The sequence below is a fragment of the Ictidomys tridecemlineatus genome, chromosome 7 (assembly GCF_052094955.1).
Source record: "Ictidomys tridecemlineatus isolate mIctTri1 chromosome 7, mIctTri1.hap1, whole genome shotgun sequence".
In the NCBI taxonomy this organism is placed as follows: Eukaryota; Metazoa; Chordata; class Mammalia; order Rodentia; family Sciuridae; genus Ictidomys; species Ictidomys tridecemlineatus.
In genome coordinates, this window is record NC_135483.1 from 81,264,000 (window position 1) to 81,289,210 (window position 25,211).

The 25,211-nt window shown below is 43.8% G+C and overlaps 1 long non-coding RNA gene across 1 annotated transcript in view; it reads right to left on the minus strand.

Moving 5' to 3' along the window:
• Positions 1-23,812, minus strand: part of LOC120893001 (uncharacterized) — a 63,371-nt gene extending 39,559 nt beyond the window's left edge. The window contains exon 1 of the long non-coding RNA XR_013424007.1: positions 1,163-23,812. This is a non-coding gene — a long non-coding RNA (uncharacterized LOC120893001). The remainder of the gene's footprint in view (positions 1-1,162) is intronic.
• Positions 23,813-25,211: the final 1,399 nt, after the last annotated feature.

Sequence of the window (25,211 nt, forward strand, 5' to 3'; positions counted from 1 at the left end):
AGCTTAAAAATAGTATAAAATACCATGAGTAAGTTTTATAGGGTGCCATATGCATGTGGTATTATGTATAACTATGATGCACTAATAAACAATCCAGCATGCTTTACTCTTAATGGAAGCATCCAGTCCTAAAATTCATCCACAGTTAAATATATGTAAACTTAACCAAGAAAAATTGAATTATAACAGCAAAAAATTATAAGAGCAAAAAAAAAAAAAGAAGTCATTACCTAACATACTCATTGAGAAGCTGTACTGTTACAATTGACAAGGAGGAATCACGACATAAACAAACTCCACCCATGAACCCATGTGGATGTAAAAATCATACACTTAATTGCAGTGGAAAAGTCATTATCAATCAAAACCTAACCAGGCCACCCTCAGCAACTTAGCTAGACCCGCGTTCAGAATAAAAAGTAAAAACTACCAGGGACAGAGCTGAGTGGTAAAGCACCCTTCTGTTAACTACCAAAACAAAACAAAACAAACAAACAAAAATAAACAAATAAACTCCACAAAACTAGCTCAGGAATAAGCGAGATCCCTGTTCACTGCAGCTCCCTTCCTCCAGGAAAACGGGGTTTGAAGATTTGATTTTTTTTTGGGGGGGGGGTACCTGGTATTGAACTCAAGGGCACTCTACCACTGAGCCCCATCCCCAGCCTATTTTGCATTTTATTTTGAGGCAGGGTCTCACTGAGTCTCCAAGTGCTTCGCCAAGCTGTAGAGGCTGGCCTTGATCTCGCAGTCCTTCTGCATCAGGCCCCACCCCCAGTCACTGGGATGACAGGTGTGCGCCATAGCCAGGCTCAGAGATTGGAGTTTTCCAGTGATCAACCTGTCAATCACCACAGCCCAGGAGGACACCAGGCAGCCTCGCTCACCTGTCAGATAGATAGGACTCAGCAAGGGCATAGGCTGCAACTGGGGATGGGGAGGCTGCGAGGGGTCTCCACCACTGTCACACTCCTCACCTGGCTGGCCAAGGGGCTGATGGGCGCTGTCCCCAGTGGGTTCAGGCCTGTGGTCTCAGAGAGCACCCAGAGTCAGGGTCAGCCAGCTCGGGTTCCCGCCACAGCCAGTCCCACCGGATGGCCTCCCTGCAGAACCTCCCTCCTGAACCTCCCTGTCCAGGAATCAGGTGCCACTGCACACTCACCATTTTCTGGTGCCCAGCAGGCAAGCCTGGACTGGGGAGCTTCAGCCCCTGCATGGCAGGGCCACCCGGATCATGGGCACGAGCGAAGCCTGGATTCCAACTGCAGGAATCTGAGTGGAACCACAGACCATGGAGATATAAACCTCACTCCAGTGCAGAGGCCCGCCTCCTGCTCGCTGGCTATACTTAGGATTGGACAGTGCTCAGCACGGAGGCTTCTGATTGGACAGGGAATCAGTCAGTCTCAGCTCTCCACAGCCTGAGCCCAGGGAGCCTTCTTTTTGAGTGACCGGCGGGGCGGGTGGGTGATATCTGCTCCAGTCAAGGAGGAAACAACAATGGCAGGGTTTGGATGCAGCTTTTTTCTTTTCCTTTTGAGGTTTTGGCATTGGGTCAGAGTTAAGGTGACCAGAATTCTAAGTTCTGTTGGGTTTTGAAGTTAGGAAACTGAAGTCATTTCTTGACATTTTCATCACCTGGGCCTCCTCCTATAATAACACCATCCAGGGGTGCTGAGTTGTCCTCTGTTTATCTGCAAAATTCTCCAAGCACAACTGGCCTTTCACCCCTTGGGAATTGCCCAGTGGTGGAGCCTCTGGACTGGGCTTGGCAGGCGCCCTGGAGGAGGCTCAGACCAGGTTGGCAGCATTAGAGCTGATTTTCCTCCACCTGAGTTGAATCTGTATCTCCATCCCACGTTGAGGCTGGAGGCAGAGTAATTAGATAAGCACAGAAGAGACCCAGAGAATATAGACCTGGGTAAACCCCAGCTTCACCTGGGCTCCCTCACTCTCTGGACACTGGGGGTTGAAATCAGAGGACTCTACCTCTGAGCCCCTTCCCAGCCCTAGCTTGAAGTTTAGAGACAGGATCTCACTGAGTTGCTTAGCACCTTGTTTTTGTGAGGCTGGCTTTGAATTCCTCATCCTCCTGCCTCATCCTCCCAGCCACTGCAATGACAGACATGTGCCACTTTTTTCTTTCTTTTTTTTTGAGAGAAATACCTGTGGTGGCCACAGGATAACAGCCTTGCACAGATCAAGGCCACCCTGGGTGCTCTCCCTGGTTCCTGCCAGTCCCCTGGATCCTAGGCAATGGGATCCTGCCTCCTCCTAAAACCAGAGACCCCCTTCCCAGGTGTGCATTCTTAGTATCAGCTGAATACTCTGCACTTGAAAGAAAAAATAAATAGAAAAAAAAAAAAGACAGACCCTGCCTGCTTGTCTTAATGCAAACAAAGCCAATGTGTTTCCAAAGAGAGCTCTGATCTTGTCCCCCCAATTCAGGGATGCAAAAAGTCACATAATACAGAAAAGACTTCTTGTTAAGAGGGGTGCAAGGGCCTGTCTCTTAACGAAAAACAATTTGGGTTGGATTGGGAGTCCAGGAAAGCCAATTCCAGGTTTTCCTAATTTGGTAAATAACTCTATAGACTCAACACACCCCACTCCACTCTGCCTTAGTTAACTGTGGAGGCCTTGAGGTTACCTGCCCCCTGGGAGCCCTGCACCTGCAGATGAATGTGGGGGGTCCTTTCTTATCCATGCAGCGCCCTGAACCTCCACCTTCCCACAGTCTCCAACACCTTTGGCAGCATCCAATGGGAGAGCGGTTTAGAAAATTCTGGAATGTACCTAAAGACATTTCCTAATCCGGCTATGATGCTATCAATTTGGTCCCATGAAGCTTTTCAGTAGTTTTTATCTTCTGTTTTATTGGTTCTTCTTAGATATAAATGACCATAGAGTCCATTTTGGTAAAATTATACAAACATAAAATATACCTTATTCTCCTTAGGACCCCATTCATGTGGGTAGCATGATGGGAAGATTCACTTAGGTCTTTTCATATATTTAAATAGGAACATTATGGTCCATTCATGCTACTGTCTTTCCTGTTCTTATCTCCCTTCCCTTCATGTTTTCCCTGGCCTTTATCTCATCCACTGAACTTCTCTTTGTGCCCCCCACCTTCCTTGTGATGTAGATAACACATGTCAGGGAAAACATGTGACCTTTGGGTTTGGGGGATTTTCTTATTTTACTTTAGCATGATAATCTCCATTTACTGGCCAGTGTTATGAAGTCATCCTTTTTTAAAGCTAAGTAACATTACACCATGTATATATACCAAAATTTATCGATTCATTTGTTGATGGGCATTTAGTCTGGCTCCATAGGTTACCTAGTGTGAATTGTGCTATCATAAACATTGACGTGGCTGTGTCCCTGTAGTAGGCTGATTTTAAATCCTCTGGATATATATGCTGAGGAGTGGGATAACTGAGTCAGAGGGTGTTCCAGTGCTAGTTTCTTGAAGAATCTCCATCCTGCTTTCCAGAGGGATTGCACCAATGTGCAGTTTCTCCAACAAGTTGTGGGCATTCCCTGTCCCCCACATCCTCACCAATTTATTGTTACTGTATTCTTGATAATTGCCATTCAGACTGGAGTGAAAGAGAAGCTCAATGCAGTTTCAATTTGCATTTCCCTAATTGCTAGATACTGCTAATAGCAGGCCTTTCCCAGGCCCCTGAGGCCCAGCTCCCAGTTCTTTGTTATGCATGTCAAAGTGGCCAGCTCACTAGGCCATGAAAGCAGGCTTGTGGTTTTCCTGCTTGTCTGTCTGAGACATATGTGCTCCACAGGAATGTCAGGAACGTCTTGACCTTTTTCTGTTCTGGTGGACTCCCTGATAAGAGAAGTTTCGGTGTCTAACAATGGCAGATATCGTAGCCGAATTTCTCCCCTCTCCCCCCTTTTTCTGAGTAATTTTCCACTCCTGCTGCTTGGGGGATATAAGGGGAGGATGTGAGGAATAAAGAGAGACTCCTGAATGAAGAACCTTGGTGTCCTGTGTATTTCTTAACCTCATCGTCCCTCACCGGACTCGGTTCCTGTTAGCGGGACACGGCAAGTGGAGGTCCCACCAAGATTCAGAAAGTAGGGGTAAGCAAATGAGGCTCACCTTCTAGGAGAAGGGGGAGGATTGGTTAATAAGTATATAATAAAAAGGGGGGTGCGCACCATGGGTAACTCAACAGCGAAGCTTCGTCTGGCCAACGAGGTTAAAGAGCTGTTAAGCAAGCAAGGAACAGAAATAAAAACCAAAACTGCAACCAAATTTGTTGAAACTATAGCCCAGACTTGTCCTTGGTTTCTGACAGGGGGATTTCTTAATAACACCGATTGAGACCTGGTGAAACAGGACCTCCAAAAACTTTTGAGAGACAGTGGTCCAGAAAGTATACCCATTGCTACCTTCTCCCTATGGAGATTGGTAAAAGATGCTCTATTGATAGATAAAGTCAAGATCAAAGAACAACTTGCTGAGTATGAACAAGCCCTTAATGAGGTACAGGAAGAACAAGTGGCTGTGTCCTTAAAGGACGAGAATTCTGAGCAGGGCTCGAAGAAAAGGACTAAAAAGCATCTCCGAGTGTCCACCCCAGAGAGGGAGGATGGAGAGTTTAGTTCTCTTTCCGACGAGGAAGGAGAACTAGAGAGGGAAATAGAGGAATTGGAGGGTCGCTTAAGTAGATCAAATTGGAAACATTCCAATACCCCAGGAGCTGCCTCTCCGGCTGCCACCGCTCCCCCTCCTTATAATCCTAATTGGGATCCAGACAATCCCCGAAGACAGGGAGGGGTCCAGTGGTGCGCCAAACATGCCCTGGCTTTTCCAGTGGCAGAAACCCGTAATGCGGATGGGCAGCCGGCCAGGACACATGTTCCCTTAGCTTTTAAAGACATTAAGCAATTGAAGGAGGCTGTCACTAACTACGGACCTCACGCCCCTTTCACTTTGACACTTTTTGAGGCCTTTTCTGCCAACCAGTTAACTCCTGGTGACTGGCAACAGCTTTGCAGGGCGGTGTTATCGGGGGGAGATTTCTTGCTTTGGAAAAGTAAAAATCAGGAAAGGTGCCGAGAATTGGCTCATATCAATCAAGATTCTGGGTTCCCACAGCATAATCTGGAGATGTTGACTGGGTCCAGACAGTATACCTCTCTGAATCAACAAAGTAACTATGACCCCGGGGTATACGCCCAGATTGCAACAGCGGCAATCCAAGCCTGGAAGGCATTGCCCCTTTCTAATTCTGAGACAAAATTTTCAAAAATTACTCAAGGACCCTCTGAATCTTACTCTGACTTCATTGCCCGATTAATGCAGGTGGCAGGAAAAATATTCCCTAACTTGGAACAGGCCATGCCAGTTATTAAACAATTGGCTTACGAAAATGCAAATTCCTATTGCCAAACTGCTATTAAGTCTTCTAGGGCAAGAAGTGTTGATGACATGATCCGAGCCTGCAAAAATATCGATGGAGCTCATATTACTGGACAGGTCCTGGCCGCTGCCCTTAAAACAGGATTGTCAGGGTTTGATGGTAAAAGGGCCTGACCCAAAGGTTGCTTCCGATGAGGAAAGGAGGGACATATTAAGCGGAGTTGTCCCGAAGGGAATAGACGGGGCCGAGAAGGCACCCCTGGCCCCTGTCCCCGGTGCAGTAAGGGAAATCATTGGAGCAGCGAGTGTCGTTCTAAGTTTGATGCTCAGGGACATCCCTTACAGCCGGGAAACGGGAACAGGGGCCCGCCCCGGGCCCCGGAAGCCAGAGTGTACGGGGCAATCCAGGGATGGAATGGGGCTCCAGGGAGTGGGTGACTTCGTCACCTTCCTCAGACCAACCCCTTTCTGTCCAGGAGCTCCCCCGAGGAACACCCAGAAGTGCAGCATTAAACCTCAGTTCCACTGTTAGCGGTACTAACTCCACAGATGGGCCCCCAGATCCTGCCAACTGGGACTTTTGGCCCCTTGCTGGAAGGAACTGTAGGATTGATCCTTGGGAGAGGCAGTGCTTTCCATAAAGGACTTAGGATACTCACAGGTGTAGTTGATAGTGATTATCATGGGGAATTAAAGATTGTTGCTGAAGCAACCCAGGGGATTGTTATTATCCCCCCTGGGGAGAAAATAGCACAACTATTATTGTTGCCAGTAGCACCATTGCCCAATAGAGCCCTACAGATAACTCGGGGTGCTGGCAGTTTCGGCTCCACCGGCAGCCCTCAGGCCTTTTGGATAGTGCATTTGGACTCCTGGCCACAATTAACCATTAAGATACAAGATAAAATCTTTAAAGGAATATTAGATACAGGAGCTTATGTCTCTGTTGTCTCTAAAAGACAATGGCCATCTGCTTGGCCTCTCCAAGATCCCTCAGCTGTATTACAGGGGATTGGGCAAACTAGACCAGAAAAAAGCACCTCTTTTCTAAAATGGAGAGATGAGAAAGGATGCAGTGGTTACTTTCAGCCTTATGTGATGGCCGGACTCCCCACAAACCTTTGGGGAAGGGACCTGCTTCAACAAATGGGAGCTATTCTTACCACTCAGATCCTAAAAGGGAGTAATAAGTTTGTTAATGATATGATGTTAGATATGGGATGGCTTCCTGGAAAAGGACTGGGGAAAAATCATGAGGGAAGGGTCACGCCTGTGGATCCTACGGAGGAAGTCACCCGAAGGGGTGGGGACCGAAAGGGGCTAGGAAATTTTTCCTAGGGGCCACTGAAGTGCGGCCATGTCCTCTATCACATGGCTATCAGATGACCCTGTGTGGATAGAATAGTGGCTCCTAACCAAGGACAAGTTACAGGCTGCAACCCTTCTAGTTCAAAAACAGCTTAGGATGGGACATGTGGTGCCTTCCATGTCTCCCTGGAACACTCCCATTTTTGTCATAAAAAAGGAATCTGGGAAATGGAGACTCCTCCAGGATCTGCGGGCCATTAACAACACAATGCAGCCCATGGGACCTTTGCAGCCAGGACTACCCTTCCCCATGGCTATTTCTAAAGATTGGCATCTCATTATTTTGGACCTAAAAGATTGCTTCTTTTCTATTCCCCTGGCCCCCCAGGATCGTAGATGTTTTGCTTTTTCTTTACCATCAACAAACTTTAGGAAACACTACCAGTGGTTTGAATGGACCGTCTTACCTCAGGGAATGGCTAATAGTCCTACTATGTGTCAATATTTTATAGCATAAATTTTGCGACCCTTTAGGCAACAATTCTCAAACTTTTACCTCGTCCATTATATGGATGATATACTGTTGGCAGGCCCTGATAGGAAAGAATTTTTCCGGTCTTATGAAGTCCTTCAGTCCCTGTTAAAGGGAGCCGGACTGATTATAGCCCCAGAGAAGGTACAGATTCAATTCCCTTATAACTACCTAGGATACACTATTAACAAGATAGGGATCACTCCCCAGAGGCCTCAATTCCAGGTAAATCAGCTTAGAACCCTGCACCAGTGGCAGACATTTCTGGGGGAAATTCAGTGGCTACGGCCTTCCCTCCATGTCCCTACTGGGGAACTTAAACCCCTGTATGATCTTTTAAAAGGAGACCCCTCACCCACCTCCCCGCAAAAACCTACTCCAGAAGCCTTAAAAGCACTTAAATTGATGGAGACAGCCATACAAGAGATGCAGGTGATGCAGGTGGACTATTCCCAGTCTTTTTTATTCATCGTTCTTCCATCAAAACTCACTCCGACGGGGGTCTTTTGGCAGACTGGTCCTATTTATTGGGTTCACTTACCTGCATCCCCCTCTCAGGCCCTGGTACCCTTCCATGACCTGGTAATACAATTGGTTTGGAAAGCAAAATATCTGGGGATGCCTTTTTTGGAAAAACCTTTGATGTTCTCATATTGCCATATAATCAAGACATTCTTTCTAAATTAAGACAGGAACATGATCTCTGGTGTCTCTTCTTCTGTAGTTCCATGGGACAGGTTGACAATCATTACCCTAAGAGCAGACTCCTTCAAAGTCTAAAGACATGTCCAATAATTTTCCCCAAGATCCTAAAAGAGGATCCTCTCCCAGGGGCACAAACCGTCTTCACCGATGGAACTAAAGATGGGTTTGCTGTCGTTTCAGATGGGACCCGGGTCATCCGCAAGAGAGTGACCAATCGCTCGGCCCAAAAGGTGGAGGTTGCAGCCTTAATATTGGCCTTACAGACCTATACTTCAGTGCCCCTTAATATTTTCACAGACAGTCTCTATTTCGCCAGGCTTGCCTCCGCGATTGAGACGGCACCTTATATTGGAAAACAATATACCATCATGAAACAACTACAGACAGTGCAGCTTCTTATATAGGCTAGGACAGATCCCCTTTTCATAGGTCACATTAAAAGTCATTCTGGGCTTCCAGGTCCTCTGGTGGCGGGCAACGCCATGGCAGAAGCTGCCACACATGCCACTAACCTTGTGTGCCACACATACAATAACTGAGTATGATAAGGACCTACAACTTCATAATAAATTCCACCTAAATACACAAACTTTACGTTTCCACTCAGGATGTTCCTGGGATCAAGCTTTAAAAATTGTCTCCCTATGTCCTACTTGTGCACCTTTTATCCATTCCCCTTCTCTGGGAGTTAACCCAAGGGGCCTTCAGCCAAATGACATCTGGCAAACTGATGTAACTCATATTCCTAGTTTGGGAAAGTTGTCCTTTGTACATGTCAGTATAGACACATTTTCTGGTTTTATCTCTGCTACTCTACATTCAGGAAAAAAGGCTAAAGATGTGATACAACACTATGTAAAAACCTTTTCCTTTATGGGAACTCCTTGATGCATAAAAACAGATAATGGCCCAGCTTACATCAGTCAAACACTCCAAAAATTTTGCTCACAGTGGGATATTATACACAAAACAGGAATCCCATATAATCCCCAATGACAGGCCATTGTTGAACAGGCCCATCAACATCTTAAAACCTATTTACAAAAAACAAAAGAGGGGGAAATATACCAGAGTTGCCAGGGACCACATGCACTATTAAATATAACCCTATTCACTTTAAATTTTTTGCTCACTGATGCTAAAGGCCGTACAGTGGCGCAACGTCACTTTTCCTCTCCCACCATACAAAAGGCACAGATAAGATGGAAGGATCTGGCTACAGGAAAGTGGCAACCTCCTGCTCCACTCTTAGCTAGAGTGAGGGGAGCTGTCTATGTTTTTCCCCCAGGGACTGAGAAGCCCATTTGGGTCCCGGAGCGCTGCACTAGACCAGTGGATGAAAATTCAAGACAAAATTAAGCTCCCAAGATGGCTGATCTTGCCGCTGATGCTCCCACCCCTTCAAGTGAACGCCAAGACACACCTCATGAGCTGGACCCCGCTTATGACATTCCTTCTGGACAGGTTTTTTGAGGGAGGACTTGACCCCCCACCTGGGAATATTCATGAGTATCTTTTTGGAGCCCCTTGTGAGTGCAAGGGAGGGCCACGACACTCGGCCCCCTCTGGTTTTACCCAAAGCATTGACTGTGGGGCTAAAGTGGCCTATATGGCGGCTGAATTCAATCAAAACATTGGAGGATTTAATCAGCCAAAATGGGTATGTGTTAATAAGCCAAAACTTGTTGTCCCTAGTTCGACTGAGACTCTTGGAAACTGTTCCACCACTTGTCATTATACTTCGGTGGTGCATATCGCCTGTTATGAATCAGCCTCCAATTGTATTAATAATCAAGGAAAACGGTATTTTGAGGCCACCCTGACTAAAACCCATGGAGAAGGGGGGGTCACTTATCATTTTACTCCTTTTCTCGGTGACCGGGGAGGAGAAGGCATTGAAACTAAATTATGGGAGGCGGGATGTGAGGGCGCCATAGGCAAACCTTCCTGTTGGCCCATGCAGGCCCCTGTCGGAGTCTCTGATGGAGGAGGACCCACTAATGCTATTAAACATCTTCAGGTGATTAAGCTTTTAAAGCCAGAGATCCCTAAGCTTACATATCATCCCTTGGAATTGCCAAAATCCCAGCTTCCTGATTTGGATGCCAATACATTAGATATCCTAGAAACTACCTTTTCTTTGCTTAACAGTTCTAATCCTACCCTTGCTGGTGATTGCTGGCTCTGCATGACGACAGGGACAGTTATGCCAGTGGCGGTCTCCATTAATTATACCATAAATGATGATAACACATGTCAGTCTGGACTACCTTTTAAGGTACAGCCTCTGGGTAGTTTTGCGTCATGCCTCCTAGGCATGATGCAAAATAATACTTATGTTGATGTTGGAGTCTCTTCCTTTGGAAACTGCTCATCGGTAAAGAATTATTCTTCACCTACTCCACCCATCTGTCCCCCTAATGGCACAGTTTTTATGTGCGGAGGAAACTTAGCTTTTCCCAGGCTTCCAGCAAATTGGACTGGTGGTTGCGTTCTAGCTTTACTGCTTCCTGATATAACGATTATTTCAGGAGATGAACCCTTACCCATTCCTAGCCTAGACACCTTGGTTAGAAGACATAAGAGAGCTATCCAGGCCCTACTGCTCCTTGTTGGCCTTGGGATAACTGCTGCTGTGGGCACAGGCACGGCAGGACTGGGCACGGCTATACATTCCTACCGCCGCCTATCTCAACAACTTATAGATGATGTACAAACCCTGTCGGGAACCATTAAGGACTTACAGGACCAAATACATTCCCTAGCAGAGGTAGTTCTCCAAAACAGGTGGGGCTTAGATTTGCTGACTGCTAACCAAGGGGGCATTTGTTTGGCCCTTGGGGAGAGGTGCTGTTTTTATGCTAATAAATCTGGTATAGTTCACACAAAAATTAAACAGCTCCAAGAAGAACTAGAAAAGAGAAGGAGGGAATTATTCGAAAACCCTCTCTGGACTGGACTTAACGGATTTTTGCCTTATCTCCTTCCCTTATTGGGACCATTACTGGGCCTCCTTCTATTGATAGCCATAGGACCCTGCATTGTAAATAGGATAGTACAATTCATTAAAGATCAAATTAATATCTTAGTTTCTAAGCCAATACAGGTTCACTATCAGTGCTTGGAGACGGATGATCGCCCTTCTGAGATATATTTCAGGCCGATCAGAAGATAAATACCCTCCTTAAAAGAAGAATTTCTGCCATATCTTTCCTCTGTGCATACCTCTCCTCCCTGCCCTTCTGTGCTAGAATCTTTGCTGCCTAATCTTACGGTCCAACTACACCTGCCTTTTGACAGTGACGGTCATGAGTCCTGTACATGGAGGCGGTTGAATGTTCACCGCAACAATGTCTTGCTGGCCATAACACCCTGAGCTGATCTTGTAGTACCCAGTGACGGGCAACTTCCACGCTTGCATTGCAACCTAAGCCAGGGGAATGGGGCCTCCCCAGAGACGGGTAAGCAGTGCAGGGGCAGTGGACGACCTAAGACAGGAGCTACTTGATTCCCTTTGACATGCAAAAACCAAAAGAGGGGGACTTGCTGGTAGCAGGCCTTTCCCAGGCCCCTGAGGCCCAGCCCCCAGTTCTTTGTTATGCATGTCAAAGTGACCAGCTCACTAGGCCATGAAAGCAGGCTTGCGGTTTTCCTGCCTATCTGTCTGAGACATATGTGCTTCACAGGAACGTTAGGAACATCTTGACCTTTTTCTGTTCTGGTGGACTCCCTGATAAGAGAAGTTTCGGTGTCTAACAATGGCAGATGTCATAGCCAAATTTCTCCCCTCTCCCTCCCTTTTTCTGAGTAATTTTCCACTCCTGCTGCTTGAGGGATATAAGGGGAGGATGTGAGGAATAAAGAGAGACTCTTGGATGAAGAACCTTGGTGTCCTGTGTATTTCTTGACCTCATTGTCCCTCGCCAGACTCGGTTCCTGTTAGCCAGACGCGGCAAGATACATTGCCTTTTCAGTATTTATTTTTTAAAATATTTTTTCTAGTTGGAGTTGGACCCAATACCATTATTTATCCATTTATTTTCCTGTGGTGCTGAGGATGGAACCCAGTGACTTGAACGTGCTAGGCGAGAGCTCTATGGCTGAGCCCCAGCCCCAGCCCACATTTTCAATATTTTTACTTTTGCTTCTCAGTAACAGCAGCCCAGGTATTTGGGGTACCAGTTTTGCTGCATTTGTGAAATGGGAACATTTCTCTTGAAAGAAGACAGATAAGGTGAAGGCACATGCCCAGGATTCCAGAGATTTGCAGTACACGGTTGTCTTGCCCAGAATGAGGAGAAGAATATGTGGGTGAGAAGAGGGAAAAAGCCAGGGACACCTTGGGGCCAGAACCCCGCCTTCGATCAAGAGGGATATTATTATTGCTGTTGGTTTTCTTAACCAAAATGAGAGATTTTCCTAAGCCGCAGTGCCACTAGATATAGGACCGTGTATGGAGCTCAGATTTGTCATGAGAGGCAAGGAAAAGTGAATAACCAACCTAGCAGTTCCTATAACCAACAAGCTAGACCTTGGGCTCCTTGGGGGCAAACACTGGGTTTTACCCAATAATTAACAATCCAACAGTACCAGACACCCAATTAATGGGGGATTAAGAATTGGATCAGTTGGTGTGGGGGGTCTGTGGGTGGTCAGCTGCAGGAGCTTGCTTCTGGGGTGCATTCCTTGCATCTGACAGGTTTTTCAGCACAAATGAGATAAACAATGTGGCAAGAAAACTGGCAAAACTCTCTGTAATATTCTAGCCAGGAAAATTCATGAGCACTTTAAAAGCATCTTAATATTTCCCCTTGGTAAAATGTGCCTCAATCAGAATGCAACTATTTTAAAATAGTTGTCAATGTGAAAAGTTTCTGAAATCTGCTGGTTTATGGACCAGGTTTGTGGATCACTGCAAAAACCAAGAGAGTCCATGGCTAAATACATAAGTAAAAATAGATATCTAATAATGAGCATTCTCTTAAGAATTTCATCCTGAAAACACTGCCCTGTTTGCTTTGATAACTAAATGATCATTTATTCGTCCCTCTAGTTACACTTGAGGTCCACAAATAACTGTGGAACATGTCTGGTTGGGACAGAAATGCTGGGATGCCAAGAAGAAAGTTACAATGAACCTCAAAGGAGAAGGTTCATAAATCACCAGAATGCAAGAATGCCCACAAAACTTTGAAATTATAAACAAGGGACTGGGGTTGTGGCTCATTGACAGAGCACCTGCTTGGCACCTGTTAGGCACTGGATTTGATCCTCAGCACCACATTGCAAAGAAATATATAAAATAAAGGTATCCTGTCCAACTAAAAACTATTTTTAAAAATAAAAATAAAAAAAGCAAGAAAAGTTTTTAGATAATACATAAAATATAGTCAAAGTAGAGGAAATTTTATTGGCCCAGAAATCACTATCAAAAGAAAGGGAGGAAACAGTGAGGCTTCTCTGACATCTCTAGGCCTCACACCCGATTGGATCCTCAACTTTATGGGGGATGCTGTGTGTGATTCCAGAGGCCTGCCCATGGACAAATTCCTAGTTCATAACTGGCAGTAGGATTACATTGTATTTGTAGGTTCCTACTCCACAGGGTCTTGTCCAGAGACACCAAAGCTAAACCCAAGTGTGTGTGTGTGAATTTACTGTTTTAAAACTTTTATTTTGGCAGCTATTATGAAGACAAATGACAATAAGTGTTGGTGAGGATGTAGGGAAAAGATACACTCATACATTGCTTGTGGTACTGAAAATTGGTGCAGCCAATATGGAAAGCAGGATGGAGATTCCTTGGAAATCTGGAAATGGATCCACCATTTGACCCAGCTATTCCACTCCTCAGTCTAAACCCAAAGGACTTAAAAACAGCATACTACAGGGACACAGCCACATCAATGTTTATACCAGCACAATTCACAATAGCTAAACTGTGGAGCCAACCTAGATGCCTTTTAGAGGATGCACGGATAAAAAAAAATATGGGTTATATATACATAATGGAATTTTATTCGGCAACAAACGAGAATAAAATCATGGCATTTGCAGGTAAATGAATGGTGTTGTAGAAGATAATGCTAAGTGAAGTTAGCCAATCCCCCCAAAAAACAAATGTGGAATGTTTTCTCTGATATAAGGAGGCTGATTCATAGTGGGGTAGGGAGGGCGAGCATGGGAGGAATAGATGAATTCTAGATAGGAAATAGGGGAGGAATGGAAAGGGAGAGGGCAGGGGGTTAGCAAGAATGGTGGAATGTGATGGACATCATTATCCAAAGTACATGTATGAAGACACAAATTGGTGTCAACATACTTTATATATAAATAAGCAATGAAAAACTGCTTTATATGTGTAATAAAGAATTGTAATGCATTCTGTTTTCATTTAGTTTTTAAAATATCAACAGAAAAAACTTATTTTAAAAAGTTGAAGATGATACTCTAAATATATAAATGCAACCCTTAAGTCACCTTGGTCTGCACTGACCAGTTTTCATTGGAATGTTTCTGTGACCAGTAAGAAAATAGGGGCACAACATAGTATCGGAGAGGACATTTCCACTTGAGAGTGTACCTCTTTCCCTTCCCTATGTCTTTAAATAAGATAATACCTAATAGAGTGAGAGATGTGTCTGAAATAGTATTTAGCAGATGCACATTAGTTACAGGAACAGGAAGTTGACATGCCAAAGATCCAGGATAACTAGGTCACTTTGGCCCACACTGGTCTGGAATGGTTCTTACATACTTGATGGTTAGGTGCAATCATCCTATCTCCTTGAGTTCTGGAATCTGGTCTGTGAAAGTGTCCTAGAACTTATTCCCTCCAGGGTAACTTGTGTTCTCAAGCAGAGTAGAAATCACTTCTAACAGAAATCACAGGTTGTTGGCTGAGGAATGGAAGATAGGACATTGACTTGGCCCAGGCAGGGCTCTAGGTAAATTACTTTTCTAAAAGAAAATTGGGGGTCTGTACAGTGGACCAGGTTTATAAAATGACTCCTTGACCTGCATGATCTCACCAATCACGTCTGCATGTTACACATCCATCAGCAACAGTATGTAGCTGAGTGGAAGAGCCACCACCAGCACTGAAGACAGACAGATAGATAAAGCAGGGATGAGCTGCATCTTTGAAAACCAATTATGTATCACCCTATAGAGTTCATAATAATTTTGCATTTTAAAAATACAATCACTGGCTTATAAATTTACTATCCACTGTTAGGCCAGGTGTTAGATATTCATGAAAAATGGAAAAAAAGTAGAGACCAGTACTGTGTGACCAGAAACTAGAGAAAACCTTAATTATGGGCCATAAATCATCTTTCAAAACCAGTGAACACTTTTACCAGTTTTCTAAAAAAAAAAAAAAACCACAAAAACAAAACAAAATCCCACTGTGTGTTCTGCTCAGAAAGGGAAATGCAATCTTCTGGAATGGAGGAGGAGTTTGAATGTCAAGACTTCCTGAGCTTCTAAATCTATTCTGTCTTCATTTTTTTATTTTATTAATGGGGACATCTTTTCTCTCTGTCTGCTTCCTCAAGAATTCAGTGTTTCCCCATCACAATATCTTTCCACCGTCCCTGTGTCTCCAGAGGTTCTGCCTGTCCTATTTGCCACCCCAAAAACTCAAGGCTCTGCCTGTCACCCCTTGCTTTCCCAGGTGCCATCTCTGACCCTCTACTTGCCTCTCTCTGGGCCAGATGTTATTGGAATTCCTACAACATATTTCTAAGCCTTTTCTAGACAACCTGCCCTGGGTGTTCTCCAGGGATTGGAAATACCTGTGGCCACATGCCTAGATTCTACTCCCAAGGTCTCAAACCCTGGTGTATGGGAAGGACTTGAACATGTTTTGCTCATGTACCAAGTAAATGTATAGACTTTCTCCCAAGTAATGACAATGGTATAATGGCTATTTACATAGTGGTTACTTTGTACCAGTTTTTTTTTTTTAAAGATATTCTTAGTTGTAGATGGATACAATACCTTTTTTCTATTTATTTATTTTCATGTGGTGCTGGGGATCAAATCCAGTGCCTCACAAGTGCTAGGTGAGCACTCTGCAACCGAGCCCCAGCCCAAGCCCTGTATCAAATTGTATTAGTGACCCAAAGATTATTTAACTTACAGGAGGGTGTGAGCAGGCTGTCTACAAACTGTATACATAAATTCATGCACTTTGCAATCCTTTGGGGGTTGCTGGCCTGGAACAAATCACCCACCTATGGTGAATGAAAACTGCAAGGCATCTCCACTGCTGGACTTGATCTTCACTTTTCTCCTCCCACAAACTTGTTTTTTATCTGGGTTTTCACATTTTGTCACCAAGACGTTTGAAGTGGCCTTTGACTCCTTGTCCTTGGCCAGATATCCATTCTATTACTTGCAATCAACTTCATATGAATGTTTTTCTATAACTCTCTTCTCATCCAGCACTGGTACAGACCCTTACTGGCTCTTGATTAAACTGTTGGAGACTAAAAATAAATCAAAAACAACTTCTGACTTCTTGACTTCAACCCTTATCACCAAAACAATCATTATTTTTATCATTAAGTGGTGAAGGCGATCCCCCACTCACTGTCTTGACAGGGTCACAGTGAGAAAAAGTGTTGGCAAAGCCGCTCTCCCACTGTCTTGACAGGGTCACAGTGAGGATGAATGCTGGCAAAGCCACGCTGGTTGGTGGGTAACCAAAACCATGAGACCCTTTTTTATGTAATTGGGACTTTGCATTTTCATGCTTATGTTTCTCACAGGAGGCATGAGTATGTTAAATGCCAAACAAATTAAATTTCAGATGGCTAGAACAGAAATGGTAGTTCATGCCTTGGAAGCTGTTCTGCTACCCACCCCTCAGCATATCAAGGACAAAGTGAAAGGCTATTCTTCTATCTTAGTACATTGTGGACAAACCTAATATCAGACAACAATCATCCTCTGAAAAACAAACTCTTTGAGAACTAGTGCACATTGACTGAAAAACAAACTCTTTGAGAACTAGTGTATCTTGACTGAGAAACAAAGAAACTCCGAGAAAGCAGCTCAACCAGTTTTATGAGAATAAATTTAGGAATCAATTAAAATAGCTTTCTAAGACACAGTTTTAGAATAATGTTAGAAATATTTTATTTAGATTCTTAAGTTTAGAAATTCTTAAGTTTTTAGTTGTATAGGTTTCTGATGTTTTAAGGATGATTCATAAACTTTAGGACATTTTAAATATAAGATTTAAAGGGACTTTTTTAGATGGGAATTTTAGATTAAAAATAAAGTACAAGTGTACTTTAGGTTAATGATTAGTTAGGAGACTTAGAGTCTGGTTACGTAGTTTGGCATTAGTTAATAAGAAAATAACATATCTTGGGAAAAATAGTAAATCTTGGGAAAATCTGAAGGAAGTAAGTTGGTGACATGTTTTATTGATGATTCTGTACTTTGATGATTGTATGGCTGAGGGTCATATCCTGGAAGAATGTAGATCGGTGTGCTCTCAATCATGGTTAAGGAAATGTCATGTCTTGGCAAAGTTTTAAATTATATAATCAATGACGTATTGTGAATCTATAATGATGAGAAAACTTGTAATAAAAAGGGGACCCAGAGAAAGCAGCTTTAGCTCTCTCTGAAGATTGCTCAAACGGAAAGACTCCTGTCTCATCATTTTGCCGACACCACTCCTCCTTCAGGACTCCCTGGACCCCGCTGGGGCTGGACCCTGGCAATTAGGAAAAATTAACTGAGCCATGCAGAATGGTGCATGCCCATGATCGCAGCAACTTGGGAGGCTAAGGCAGGAGGATCCCGAGTTCAAAGATAGCCTCAGAAACTTAGTATGGACTAAGTAACCAAGTGATACCCTGTCTCTAAATAAAGTATATATTTATAAAGGGGGGCCAGACTGGAGATGTGGCTCAGTGGTTAAGCAGCCCTGGGTTCAATCCCTGGTGCCAAAAACAAATAATGAGCAGAATTGACCACTGAAATTTCTTCTAAGAAGCTTTCAAACTCTCACAGTCTAGTATTCGGTAGAGGTGGCAAAATATTAGCCCAGGATCATAAGAAATATGTGCTTCTGAATGTATTACATGGTATGAGAATGAGGCTTAAATTCTTTCATGGATGACGACTATAGCATTTTCCTTTTGGAAAGAACAAGGGCCTCCACTGGCTCCTCATTATGTCCAGGAACTGATACCTCATTCCTCAAATCATAGTGGCATTGTGGCAGGGGTGGAGGGTTGCCTTGTGTTGTGAGATGAAATCAGGTTTAATCCTGGGAGTTAGGCATGCACCACACTGCATTGGTTACACAGGAGCCATTCTTAAGGACACTTTGGTATACAACCATATACTATGGAAACATGGTTCAACTTCCTTCTTAAGTGGACATTTTAGCATTATAATGAAGTAGAATTGACTTCCTAGTCACTGGTACTTTCTCTTGAGGTTATTTGTGAAACAGGATCATCTTAAACTTATTAAACACATCTCAACTTCTTGGGTCACAGTGTCGTGGGAAATCATGTTTTCCATTAGGAGAGGGTGAAAGTGTGCCTTCTATTCTTAGGCTCCAAGGTGCTAACAATGCAACATTGGCACAAACAGAATTTGGTGCATGAGTAATTGGAGAGATGTTCTCTTCTACACAAGTGGAGCACTATCATGACAGTCAGTCTATCAACAAAGATGGCAACTTGCAACTAACAGAAAGGTATTACAAAAACAGTATATCAACTGGGAAACTGCTGGAGAAGGCAGAGGCTCATGCCCTGGAGGGGTGAGGTGGGATGAGACTGCATCGTGCTACTCGGAACACTTTGCAATTTAAAACTCATGTGTTGCTCATTCTGGAATTGTTCATAGCTTAGAGAAAGGGAAACCACAGATAAGAGAAACTACAGTAGTCAAACTGCTGTAAAACAAATAGCAAGAGGCAATTCCATGAGTGGTCAGAGAGAAACAATTGATCAGGAACAAGACAGAATTAGTGGGTTTCTCAAGAGAATCCAAGAAGCTGGAAGGCAATGGGAGGACATAATGGAACTTGTTTCTTTTAAACAATAATTTTATACCTTGCAAAACTGTGCTTCAAAAAATAAGGGGAGATTTGTACAAGGAAAGGTTTGTGGTGAGTAAACAACTCTTCAAGAAATGCCAATAGAGCCATCAAGGATAAAGAAAACGAAAAAAAAATACAGAACTTTGAGCCCAAGTGAAATAATGAGGAAAAAGTGCTAGATTTAGCTCAGTAGCTCAATATGGTAGCTTACTATATCCAGTGCCATGGAGTATGTAGTTTCTAACTCTTTATTCTTTTTTGAAAAAATAATTGTAAAAAATTGTACTCTAGACGGGATCCATCATGGCGGCCGGCAAGGAAGCAGCGATTCCAATGTCTCCACTTTAACGGGACCAGAACGACCCACTGCAACAGCCCCAACCTACCTATGGAAGAACTTCTAACAAAATTCCCTTAAGAGGAGAGCAGCCGAGAACTGGTAGGTTTATTGGAAGTGACAGTTTGTCCCAGAGAAGTGGATCTTGGCTGGCCACACGGGCAGAGGTACAGTACTGCAGCCATCAGCCGCTCCTGCAAGCGGCTCTCACGGGAAGCCTATCTCCGGCTCAGCGTGCGGCTGCCCCACCCACCTGCCTGGCTCTAGACCACACGGCCTCCACAGGCAGCTCCACGGCGGGTGCAGGTGTCTAGTCCCCCAGCCAGCACCCCCTAATGCAAGCGGCCGGCACCTGGCAGCCGGCCCGCCCCGCCCAAACCGGCAGGCGCCCTTCACCATCCGGGCTCGCACCGGAGGCCCATCTCGCTCAGCGAGAGGCTGCCCCACCCACCTGCCTGGCTCTTGACCACGCGGCCGCAGCTTCCTGGCTCCACAAGCGGCTCCACGGCGGGTGCAGGTGTTTAGACCCGCAGCCAGCACCTGCTACTGCAAGCGGCTAGCACCCGGCGGCTGGTCGCTCTGCCCGAACTCGCAGGCATTCTTCACCATCCGGGCTCGCACGGGAGGCCCATCTCTCGCTCAGCGAGAGGCTGCCCCACCCACCTGCCTGGCTCTTGACCACGCGGCCGCAGCTTCCTGGCTCCACAGGCGGCTCCACTGCGGGTGCAGGGGTTTAGTTCTGCAGCCAGCACCCGCTTCTGCAAGGGGCTGGCACCTGGAGCTGCGCAGCCCAAACCAGCAGGTGCCCTTCACCATCTGGGCTATCACAGGAGGCCCATCTCTCCCTCAGCGAGCTGCTGTTCCATATGCCTGGCTCTTAACCACGTGGCCGCAGTTACCCGGCTCCACAGGCGGCTCCATGGCGGGTGCAGGTGTTTAGACCCGCAGCCAGCACCCGCTACTGCAAGTGGCCAGCACCCGGCGGCTGGTCGCTCTGCCCGAACCGGCAGGCATTCTTCACCATCCGGGCTTGCACGGGAGGCCCATCTCTCGCTCAGCGAGGCTGCCCCACCCACCTGCCTGGCTCTTGACCACGTGGCCGCAGCTTCCTGGCTCCCCAGGTGGCTCCACGGCGGGTGCAGGAGTTTAGTTCTGCAGCCAGCACCCGCTTCTGCAAGTGGCTGGCACCTGGAGCTGCGCAGCCCAAACCAGCAGGTGCCCTTCACCATCTGGGCTACCACAGGAGGCCCATCTCTCCCTCAGCGAGCTGCTGCTCCACACACCTCGCTCTTAACCACGCGGCCACAGTTACCCGGCTCCACAGGCGGCTCCACGGCGGGTGCAAGAGTTTAGTCCCGCAGCCAGCACCCACTTTGGCTAGCGGCTGGCACCTGGAGCTGCACGGCCTGCCCCGCCCAACCGGCAGGTGCCCTCCACCATCCGGGCTCTCACGGGAGGTCCATCTCTCGCTCTGCGAACAGCTGCCCCAACCACCCGGCTCTTAACCACGTGGCAGTATGAAAAGACAAGGAAAGAAAGGACCACAAGCAATGCAGGTCAACTCAACTTTAGAAGAGGCAATAGCTGCAACAGAGGGAATATCAGAGAAAGAGTTCAGGATATATATGCTTCAGATGATCTGGAGTCTCAAGGAAGACATGAGACAGCAAAATCAGACAATGAAAGATCACATTGACAAACAAATCCAGGAAGTAAAAGATCAATTTCAGAGGGAGATAGAGGTAATAAAAAACAAACAAATAGAAATCCTAGAAATGCAGGAAGCAATAAACCAACTTAAAAACTCAATTGAGAATACTACCAGCAGAGTAGATCACTTAGAAGATAGAACATCAGACAATGAAGACAAAGTATTTCAACTGGAAAAGAACATAAACAGCTCAGCAAGACTGCTAAGAAACTATGAGCAGAACATCCAAGAATTATGGGACAATATCAAAAGACCAAATTTAAGGGTCACTGGGATACAGGAAGGCACAGAGCTCCAAACCAAAGGAATAAATAATCTATTCAATGAAATAATACGAGAAAACTTCCCAGACTTGAGGAATGAGACAGAATCCCAAATCCTAGAAGCCTACAGGACGCCGAATGTGCAAAACCATAAGAGATCCACACCTAGACATATTATAATGAAGATGTCCAACATACAGAATAAGGAAAGAATTTTAAAAGCTACAAGAGAAAGGAAGCAGATTACATTTAGGGGTAAACCAATTAGGATAACAGCGGATCTCTCAACACAGACGCTGAAAGCTAGAAGATCCTGGAATAACATATTTCAAACACTGAAAGAAAATGGGTTCCAACCAAGAATCGTGTACCCGGCGAAATTAAGCTTCAGGATGGAAGATGAAATTAAAACCTTCCACGATAAACAAAAGTTAAAAGAATTCGCAGCTAGAAAACCTTCTCTTCAAAAAATCCTTGGCAAAACATTACAGGAAGAGGAAGTGGAAAATAACGTTGAAAACCAACATTGGGAAGTAGGAAAGTAAATGGGGGAAAGTAATCAAAGAGGAAAACAAACCAGGTTTAGTATCATCAATAAACAAATATGGCTGGAAGAACAAATCATATCTCAATAATAACCCTAAATGTTAATGGCTTAAACTCACCAATTAAGAGACACAGGCTAGTTGAATGGATCACAAAACAAAACCCAACAATATGCTGCCTGCAGGAGACGCATTTGATAGGAAAAGATATACATAGACTGCAGGTGAAAGGTTGGGAAAAATCATACCACTCATATGGACTGCGGAAACAAGCAGGAGTATCCATACTCATATCTAATAAAATAGATTTCAAGCCAAAGTTAATCAAAAGGGATAAAGAGGGACACTACATACTGCTCAAGGGAACCATACACCAACAAGACATAACAATCATAAATATATATGCCCCAAATAATGGTGCAGCTATGTTCATCAAGCAAACACTTCTCAAGTTCAAGAGTCTAATAGACCACCATATAATAATCATGGGAGACTTCAACACACCTCTCTCACCACTGGACAGATCTTCCAAACAAAAGTTAAACAAGGAAACTATAGAACTCAACAACACAATTAACAACCTAGACTTAATTGACATATATAGAATATACCATCCAACATCAAGTAGTTACACATTTTTCTCAGCAGCACATGGATCCTTCACAAAAATAGATCATATATTATGTCACAGGGCAACTCTTAGACAATATAAAGGAGTAGAGATAATACCATGCATCTTGTCTGATCATAATGGAATGAAACTGAAAATCAATGATAAAAGAAGGAAGGAAAAATCAGGCATCACTTGGAGAATGAACAATAGGCTACTGAATGATCAATGGGTTTTAGAAGACATTAAGGAGGAAATTAAAAACTTCTTAGAGTTAAACGAAAACAAAGACACAACATATCGGAATCTATGGGACACATTGAAAGCAGTTCTAAGAGGAAAATTTATTGCTTGGAGTTCATTCCTTAAAAAAAGAAAAAACCAACAAATAAATGATCTCATACTTCATCTCAAAATCCTAGAAAAAGAAGAGCAAAACAACAGCAATAGGAGTAGAAGGCAAGAAATAATTAAAATCAGAGCTGAAATTAATGAAATCGAAACAAAAGAAACAATTGAAAAAATAGACAAAACTAAAAGTTGGTTCTTTGAAAAAATAAATAAGATCGACAGACCCTTAGCCATGCTAACGAAGAGAAGAAGAGAGAGAACCCAAATTACTAACATACGGGATGAAAAAGGCAATATCACAACAGACAATTCAGAAATACAGAAGATAATCAGAAATTATTTTGAATCCTTATACTCTAATAAAATAGAAGATAGTGAAGGTACAGATAAATTTCTTAAGTCATATGATATGCCCAGATTGAGTCAGGAGGATATAGACAACCTAAACAGACCAATAACAATAGAGGAAATAGAAGAAACCATCAAAAGACTACCAACTAAGAAAAGCCCAGGACCGGATGGGTATACAGCAGAGTTTTACAAAACCTTTAAAGAGGAACTAACACCAATACTTTTCAAGCTATTTCAGGAAATAGAAAAAGAGGGAGAACTTCCAAATACATTCTATGAGGCCAACATCACACTAATCCCTAAACCAGACAAAGACACCTCCAAGAAAGAAAACTACAGACCAATATCTCTAATGAACCTAGATGCAAAAATCCTCAATAAAATTCTGGCGAACCGGATTCAAAAACATATCAAAAAAATTATACACCATGATCAAGTAGGATTCATCCCTGGGATGCAAGGCTGGTTCAATATAAGGAAATCAATAAATGTTATTCACCACATCAATAGACTTAAAAATAAGAACCACATGATCATCTCAATAGATGCAGAAAAAGCATTCGACAAAGTACAGCATCCCTTTATGTTCAAAACTCTAGAAAAATTAGGGATAACAGGATCATACCTCAACATTGTAAAAGCAATCTATGATAAGCCACAGGCCAGCATCATTCTGAATGGAGAGAAATTGAAAGCATTCCCTCTAAGATCTGGAACAAGACAGGGATGCCCTCTCTCACCACTTCTGTTCAACATAGTTCTCGAAACACTGGCCAGAGCAATTAGACAGACGAAAGAAATTAAAGGCATAAAAATAGGAAAAGAAGAACTTAAATTATCACTATTTGCTGATGACATGATTATATACCTAACAGACCCAAAAGGGTCTACAAAGAAACTATTAGAGCTAATAAATGAATTCAGCAAAGTGTCAGGGTATAAAATCAACACGCATAAATCAAATGCATTCCTGTATATCAGCGAAAAATCCTCTGATACGGAAATGAGGACAACTACTCCATTCACAATATCCCCCCAAAAAATAAAATACTTGGGAATCAACCTAACAAAAGAGGTGAAAGATTTATACAATGAAAACTACAGAACCCTAAAGAAAGATATAGAAGAAGACCTTAGAAGATGGAAAAATATACCCTGTTCATGGATAGGCAGAACCAACATCATCAAAATGGCGATACTACCAAAAGTTCTCTATATGTTCAATGCAATGCCAATCAAAATCCCAACTGCATTTCTTGTAGAAATAGATAAAAGAATCATGAAATTCATATGGAATAATAAAAGACCCAGAATAGCAAAAACAATGCTAAGCAGGAAGTGTGCATCAGGTGGTATAGCGATACCAGACCTCAAATTATACTACAGAGCAATAGTAACAAAAACAGCGTGGTACTGGTACCAGAACAGACGGGTGGACCAATGGAACAGAATAGAGGACACAGTAACCAATCCACAAAACTACAACTATCTTATATTTGATAAAGGGGCTAAAAGCATGCAATGGAGGAAGGATAGCATCATCAACAAATGGTGCTGGGAAAATTGGAAATCCATTTGCATCAAAATGAAACTGAATCCCTTTCTCTCACCATGCACAAAAGTTAACTCAAAATGGATCAAGGAGCTTGATATTAAATCAGAGACACGGCGTCTGATAGAAGAAAAAGTTGGCTATGATCTACATACTGTGGGGTCGGGCTCCAAATTCCTCAATAGGACACCCATAGCGCAAGAGTTAACAGCTAGAATCAACAAATGGGACTTACTCAAACTAAAAAGTTTTTTCTCAGCAAAAGAAACAATAAGAGAGATAAACAGGGAGCCTACATCCTAGGAACAAATCTTTACTCCACACACTTCAGATAGAGCCCTAATATCCAGAGTATACAAAGAACTCAAAAAATTAGACAATAAGACAACAAATAACCCAATCAACAAATGGGCCAAGGACCTGAACAGACACTTCTCAGAGGAGGACATACAATCAATCAACAAGTACATG